Source organism: Mastigoproctus giganteus, chromosome 1, assembly GCF_048544385.1.
Source record: "Mastigoproctus giganteus isolate SK-2022 chromosome 1, ASM4854438v1, whole genome shotgun sequence".
Classification (NCBI taxonomy): Eukaryota; Metazoa; Arthropoda; class Arachnida; order Uropygi; family Thelyphonidae; genus Mastigoproctus; species Mastigoproctus giganteus.
Window position 1 is genome coordinate 251,287,044 of NC_143575.1, and position 8,675 is coordinate 251,295,718.

The 8,675-nt window shown below is 34.2% G+C and overlaps 1 protein-coding gene across 1 annotated transcript in view; it reads right to left on the minus strand.

The window, feature by feature from the left end:
- LOC150091753 (uncharacterized) overlaps positions 1-8,390 on the minus strand; it is a 285,842-nt gene extending 277,452 nt beyond the window's left edge. The window contains exon 1 of the mRNA XM_090376803.1: positions 8,301-8,390. The gene's annotated coding sequence lies outside the window, so the exon portion shown is untranslated. The remainder of the gene's footprint in view (positions 1-8,300) is intronic.
- Between the last annotated feature and the right edge of the window lie 285 nt (positions 8,391-8,675).

The following is an 8,675-nucleotide window of genomic DNA, read 5'->3' on the forward strand; positions in this document are numbered from 1 at the left end:
ATATATGGTCAGTACAATGTGTAAACTGGGGACAGAAAGAACAGAAATGGGTAAGAGAGGTTATGTTGTTAGTTAAGAAGAATACAGAATCTAAGGCAGTGCACTCAGCTTGATGTGGGTGGCCAGTGCACTGCTGAGTCAGTTTTGTGTGATATAAGCACTGGGAAAACAAAAAATAAACAGTAGGAGTATGTTATAAGACAAATGACTGCAATGAGTATAATAAACAACTTTACAGACAAATAGAGTAGACCAGCAAATTAGAATGTCATATAATAGGGGATTTTAACTTTCCAGATATTATCATTATCATTATTAGCCATATGGTGCAAGGAAGCCTGAGGCTTTTGCTGCACCAGGCAAGAAAAAAAAAAAAAAAAAAAAAAATTTCTGAGTTACCCTAAAAGAGAGAGAAAGAGAGAGAGAGAGAGAAGGAAATCACCAAGAAAGAGAAGAATGATGATATCCAGCTCAGGACCCTGGGTGTGCCAAGCCCATACTCACCAGATGTGAGCCCCTAACAGGAACTTGTGAGTTGGTCACTGATACAGTAGCAGAACTTTTCTGGATTTACTGGATGACTGTTTTCTACAGAAGTAGATTAGAAAAGCACAAAAGAGAAAGCAATACTGTTGGTATGATTTAGCAAGGACTCTTCATGCATTACGAAATCTTCAGATAAATGAACCACAAGGTGGAAGTGGTCATAGTATACTGATGTACACATCAGTTTTCAGTTGGACGAACTGATGATGGTGCAAACTGCAAATTCTAAATGGAATACATTCGGGGAAATAATCATAGAAGCTACTAAGCTTTTTACACCAACTAAGAGATACTGTTCAAGATTTAGAAATAAATGGATATCAGATAAAGTGATAAAACAAGTGGCATAAAAGAAAACTGCTTCAGAGGATTTTAAATTATCAGGGGATGCAGAAACCTACAGTAAGTAAAAATTAGTCCACAATCAAGTCACTAAGGATGTTAGGCAGGTTAAGGAAAATTATAAAAAGTCTTTGGCTAGGAATGCTACGAAAGTAGCAAAGAAATCTTCAAAAGGGATGAATCACATTCCTTTACTAGATATCAATGGCATAACTACTGGTGACCTTGTTCAGGTTGCCGACAAACTGAATAAATATTTTCCATCTACATTCAAGCAAGAAGAAATTTTTAAGGATGGGAATACTAGCAGCATACCAAGTTATAACTGGGAGTTTCGTGACAACTGAGAAGAGAGCAGAAAAGAAACTGTTAAAGTAAAAGTAAATAATGCACCAGGAGGTAATGGAATTTATCCAACTATATTAAAAGAAGCAGCAAGATAGGTAAGCAAACTGCTGGACATACGAGAGAGCACCCTTGGATTCAGGAAAACTCCCTATAGATTGGAGGTGTGAAATGTATCTCCTATTCATAAAGGGGATCACAGAATGAAATGAGTAATTAGCATTAGTAGAGGCATATGATGCAAGAAAGCAAGCTTATTCAGCATCAGCCAAAAAAAAAAAAAAAAAAAAAAAAAACCAACCACTACTCCCATTTCACCCCTCCGTTCGTTCGAAATACCTGTCCAGCTGAGCCTTAAATTTATTTAGGCTATCAACTTCAACAACAAGCGATGGGAGTCTATTCCACAAACCAACTGCCCGCTGGCTAAAGGCAAATTTCCGCACATCTATCCGACATCCGTCCTTCCTCAATTTGAATTTATGCCCTCTCAGGTGATTATTCTGAGCAAGAGGAAGAATCCCCTCGGCATTGAGCATGCTCAAGCCATTCAAAGCCTTATACACCTCTATCAGATCACCTCGCCGATGCCTAGTCTCCAGGCTCTGTAATTTGCAAAACTTAAGCCTTTCTTCGTAAGAGCAACCCTTTGTTCCATTCACTAATCTTGTTGCCCTTCTCTGTACTCGTTCGAATTACGAACCTGTAAGCTTAACTCCTGTTCCAGGGAAAATAATGGAGTCAGTGGTTAAAGAAGTATTGCAGGATCATCCTGACAGGCAGTTATATGGAAATCATACCATGGGTTGGTTATGGGAAGGACAATTGTCTGACCAATCTGATTAGCTTCTATGATGCAGTAACAAAGAAGCTGCATGCAAAAAATAATTTTGACGTGACATAATTAAACATACTTAGATATCAGTAAAGCTTCTGATACTGTTCCACACAAAAGACTGCTGTACAAATTGGAGCAGTGCAGTACTGGGACAAGTTACTGATATGAATAAATGGATGATTTCATGGCAGAAGATAGACTGGAAGATAAGTAGTCACTGCTCTTCTAAGAATAATGTTATTGGTGAAATTCCTCAGGTTCAGTGCTTGCCCCTACTGTCTTCAGTATTCATTAATAATACTAATGAAAGGCACACCAAGCTTATTGTATGTTTGCTGATGATGCAAAGGTAAGCAGGGTGGTTAATGATGGAAATCAAGGCATGATACTGCAAAAAAGACGAAGAAAAATTCAGCACCTATAGCTGATGAGACCCCTGCTGCTGCTTGACAATCAACACTGTTCTCTATAACAGTGAAAATTTCACCTTCATTCATATTACTAATCCCTCTCAGAGTCTTAAAAACCTCAATCGGATCACCACTAAAGTGCAGGGTTGCCAAGCTTTGTAGCCCACATAATCGTCCCCACGTAATTCCTCATACGGTTGTCCTTCTGCCGATCTTTGGACCCTTTCAAGTCTTTTTTCCCTGTCTTTTTTCAGTTGAGGTCTCCATATGTGAACACAGCAGGCCTGCTATGTTCAAGCATGGAGTATACTGTTGACCTCAGTTCTTTTAAAATTACAAAAGTTGAAAGTAAAGAAATTCTGCAAAATTCATTCCAGAATTTGGTAAAACTAAATCAAAAAATCCATAAATAGATGAAGAGGGTACTGCTACATTAAAAATGTAATGACAGGTTTTACTTACAAATTGGTTTACAATTTTTTTTTGTAAATTCTAGTTTGATTTTTGACAATAATTTTACTGTTTTTGAAGAATAATAAGAACATTTTTATGTTCTTATTATTTTTACGTATATACATATAAGTAAAAATAAGAACATATAAATATTTTAAAACATTTACATAATTTTCTTTTTAGAAAATTTCAAGATCTGTGAAAACTCCATTGCTTCAAAAATTTGCTGCGCTGGACATACCCACATGCAGAAAACTCACTGCTGAAAGGGTTAACTGTTTTTTTATGTTTAATGTAAGCTTTTGACATTTTTTGAATTGCTAGAATTTAATTTGGAGATGAAAAGGAGTTATTCATAAATTGGTGTATTACAATCTTCTAACAGTGGAGTATTTATAACATCTTATACAATCACTTTTTTTAAAAAAATAAAAATAAGCATATACTGCCATGACAAAAAATGTGATTCAGTTTAAATAGCTCTATTTATTATCGATTGCAATATATTTATCCCCGGGGGCTCACATCTGGTGAGTATGGGCTTGGCACACCCAGGGTCCTGAGCTGGATATCATCATTCTTCTCTTTCTTGGTGATTCCCTTCTACTTTTGACTCTCTCTCTCTCTCTCTCTCTCTCATTCAGGGTTACTCGGCAACTTTTTTTTTTTCCTGTTGCAGCATAAGCCTCAGGCTTCCTTGCAACATATGGATATTAATAATAATAATAATAATAATAATAAGCTTCCAATATGAGAATATCACTCTACATAATACTGACATTCATTCAAAACTGTGAACCCATTTTAACAATGGGCTCACAGTTGTGCTGACTTTTTATTCTTTTTTTTTCAAATAGGGAAATATTATGGATACATTTTTTTTACAATAAAATTTTAATATTGCGAATAGAAAATAACATGAAATATTTTCCATATCACAAATGACATAAGAAACTATCACAAGACATTCTAGAATATAAAAACAAATATTATGTAAGAAAACAAACTATTCCAGAAAAGGCACAGAAAAATCAGATTACATAAAAAAAATTATTACACAAATATTCAAAAAAAAAATTATTCTAAAAATTTCCATTAGAATTTCCATTTATTAATATTTGTTCTCGATCTGCTTTGCTCAAGTATTGAGCGATGCTTACGGAGGAAAGGTTTGACGTAACAATTCGGATCAAATTGATGAATGGTTTCCCATTTGGATTTATGGCCTTCATATCTGCAATGTGTTTAATTGTCAAAGATGTTCTTTTTATTGTTACAATATTATTCATTATGTTGAAAACTTGCTCAGTTCAGCACTGCTAATCGCAGTGGTTTCAAGGATATTTCAGGCTTTTTTAATTGAAAAGGGAATTTCATTTGATTTTAAAGATAAACTGTCTTCAACAAAATCTCTAAGAATTTTTATTTCGTATTTTATTAGAAAAATTAAATTTATTCGTTTTTTACCCTGTTGCCGTGGTGACAAAAGTTCTTCCATATTCCAGTTTTCCGGGTAGCATACGTTTAAAATTTCTCTCAATTCCTCATAGTCAACGATATTATTATTTTCTTTATTTAATTTAAAATTACTCTGTTGCATTAATAACCTATCCATTAAGGATAACACAATGCAGTTTAATAACTTGTCACAACGTACTTTTTTAAAGGTGTTTTTACTTTTGATTACTTCAAATTCTTTCAACTTCAACATGCTCTCAATTTTAGCTTCATAAATTCTTTCAGAATTTTTCAAATTATCAATAGCATTGACAGTTTGAATAATTAATTTATCTACATTTACTATAGTTATGCTGTGACTTTGTAACACTTCTGAAAGGTAAGAGAGCTCCTGCATGATTTGATCATTAGAGCTAAATTGTTAAATTCCAGATTTAAAAGTATGTTTAATAATCCCGAATATTTAACTGTTGATTCAAAATGTTTGCATAAAGTGGGATGATTCCTCCAAACCATGATTTCCATCTGCCTGAACACGTGACCGATCTTTATAATTTTCACATAAAGTTCTTTAGCAATCATTGGTGATTTAATGCACAGTTTTTTTTTTTTTTTTTTAAATTATTGTCAGTATACTATTATATTTTGGAACATTTTCTTCACAATGAAGGCCTCGATGCAGTTTCAAAATCTGCCAACGTTTCATCTTCAGAAAGTTTATTCAATATCTTACTCGCTCTCGTCTCATTGCCCACTTGAGATCGCTACTGTCATAGTTCAGGCACACGATGCAAGAAAGCAAGCAAAAAAAAAAAAAAAAACCCTTCCCATTTCACCCATCTGGTCACTCCAAATGTTTGTCTAGTTCAGCCTTAAATTTATTTAAGCTATCAACCTCCACAACAACAGATGGAAGTCTGTTCCAGCAATCAACCACCCACTGGTTAAAGGCAAACTTCCGCACATCTATTCTACAACTGTCTTTCCTCAATTTGAATCTATCCCCCCCCCCCAAGTTTTTAATCTGAGCAAGCAGAAGTATCCTGTCAGCATTGAGCCTACTCAAACTATTCAAGGCCTTTTACACCTTGATCAGATCACCTCGCAGGGGCCTGCTCTCCAGGCGCAGCAATTTGCAGAACTTAAGCCTTTCTTGGTAAAAGCAGCCCTTTGTTCCCCTCACCAATCTTGTTGCCCTTCTCTGTACTCATTCTAGTAACTCTAAAAATGAGGCCTCCAGACCTGTATACAGTACTCAAGGTGTGGTCTGACCATTGCCTTATACAATGGTCAGGCCACACAAGTTCTTGAATACTGTCCAAACTCTTGAATTACCTGGATTTTCAGCTACTGTGACCATGTAAACATAGACATGAGAAATTAACGGAAACACATGGATCACTCACTTCTCCGAAAAACAGATTGCTTGCCGGAGTAGAGGGGAACCACAACACAGGTTGACCAGTGGCTCTTATCCATGTTGGGAATACGCCTTAATCTTCCAACTGGCTATGGAAAGCATTTAGACCAGCGTGACTTCTCAGTATGTGGAATAGTTGGCTGCGTAGGCTTCGTGGGCACCACTAACATTGCGGAATGGTAATTTCTATAACCCTTAATTCACGTTTTAAAAGTTCCTAAAGGCCAGAGGTGGGCACAATGCATACAAAAGTTGTCTTTCTTAATCCGTTTTATATGGAAATTTTCTGTTCTATGGAAACTATTTTAAATGTAATTACCAAGAGGAATTTGAAAAAAATTCGCTATAAAGAAGTTCGTTAAACACAGGTCCGACTAATTAAATCAAAAATAAAGCAATTTTAAAATACTTAATTGGTCGAGTGCACCCTTAAAATGCTGTGCCTGGGGCTGGGGTTCCATTGCCCCACCACAGTTCTGGCTTTGGATACTCAATAATTGACTTCAGGATTTAATTTGTAAAATAAATGATTGTTTCAACAATAGGCTTGCACATTTTCAAAAAAAAAATAACAATGGGCTCTCAAAAGTCCACTATAGCTCACCACTGCTGACATTACAACTAATGCATGCACTGCTTAGAGGTTAATGGTCTACTGCAGTGGGCTTAGTTTTTGGTCACTGTTATCAACTTGTAATCTGATTGAACATAAGAAAAAGAAAGTGTTTTTTTTTTTTGCATCAAAGACTAAGATTGGGAGGCATCAGTGTATTGTGCCTATATTTACCCCCAGGGGCTCACATCTGGTGAGTATGGACTTGGCACACCCAGGGTCCTGAGCTGGATATCATCATTCTTCTCTTTCTTGGTGATTCCCATCTACTTCTCCCTCTCTCTCTCTCAGGGTAATTCAGAATTATTTATTTTTTTGTCTGGTGCAGCATAAGCCTCAGGCTTCCTTGCACCATATGGCTGCTAATAATAATAATAAATTGTGCTTCACATATTCTATGGTTTGTGTGCCTGTTCATTGGATAAAAAATCCAAGTTTTGGTTGAAGCTCATGCACCCTTTACTAGAGGCTGATTAACTTGACCAAACTGTAAAAAAAGGCCATAAAAATTCTCCCAGGTTTTACACAAAGCAGATAAACAGCAATCATAAACAATGTGCTACTGATGAAGGTAAGACACTTGAGGTCCACACATCCAAGTCAGAATTAGCCAACATACAGAGAAGAGTACATTTAATACATACGTTATGATTATTTTTAGCTATGAATAATATAAGTGCTAAAAGTAATGCATCTTTTTCTTTCATTTATTCCAAAAACAGCTGAGTAAATATGCATACCAATATATATAAAAGCTGGTTCGATTTTTTTTCTTTAATTACAAAACAAATTCCATTATACTGAAGACCATTCAATTAGCATTATCTGTGCTAATAAAATACACAATTACAACACATTATGATATATGAATTTATATTTTTTTTTCTCTGGCACTTTACTTTGCAATGAAGGCAACAACTTGCCAATTAATTATTTTGGCCCTTCATTGTTGAAAAGCAAAAAAAAAAAAAAAACCATTTGAAAACGTATAACCATCATCTATATAAATTTAAAATGAACGCTCCTTTTCCAAATTTGATGGCTAATTTCAAGTTCACATTTAAAAATGCCTGAATTAATTTCGTAAATTTTCTCTCTGCTATGTACAAAATAATTGTATTACTACTTCATCAGTTAAAAAAAAAAAAAAAAAAACACATAAAAGCCAGCTTAAATTTATTATTATTATTTTTTTAAATTACAAAGCAAATTCCACTGTTAATGACAACCAAAAAATTTTAGAGTTATCTCTGCTAATAAAATACAGTTACAATGCATTATAAAATTAAAATTTTTTCACTGTCAATTTACTTCGCAATAACGGTGACGACTTGCCAATTAATTATTTTTGCCTTTCGTTTTTTTTGCAAAGCAAAAAAAAAAAAAAAAAAAAAAACAAAGACAAAACCATATACCATTTAAAGTACGAAAAAGTATAACTATCGTTTGTACACATTTAAAATGAATGATCGCTAATTTTAAGTTCACATTTAAAAATGCTTCTATTAATTTGCAAAATTTTCTCTCTATAACGTACAAAACAACTGTTACTACTACGCCCGTTCAAAATGATCACCCATTTTTTTACTTATCACAACTTATATATTTTTAATGCTGATCAAATATAAAAAAAAAACCTGAAACTCATCTAAAAAAACAAAAAAAAAAATAGAAAAGAAAAAGAAAATTAGCGGTTCCCTATCCTGTATGGAATTCTATGAGCAGATTTTGTGAAATGCCATAGATGTTTAGCTATACAATAATTGAACCCGATGCTAATGACTTATGTCAAAACAACTTTATAAATACTAGTACTCACACAATTTGAATCAAATGCAATCAATGAATCTTGCTAAACATGACTGGTTAACATACCTATTCAAATAATGAGCCAATTTTATTTTTAAGTAAATAATTGTTATCTAATCGAAGACATGTAGATTGCTACAACCCCAACTGAGCGCCATATTCGCATGGATTTGTATACAAACAGCGGCTCCTGTCGGTCACGATATCAATGGGAGTGATTGACTAATCAAAAAAATTCTCCAAAGTTGTAAACACAGAGTAGTAACTACTCTTGTTGTAACGCTCAGAAATATTTGTTCGAGCATTCGTAATAGCGAATGTTGTCTCAAGATTTTTGGTGTGCTACATGCCATTTATTTTATACCGTGTTTCATTTAATTAATTAATTTTATTTCTTCAATAAACTATACAAAGTTAAGAGCCTCAAAATTATCAAATAGA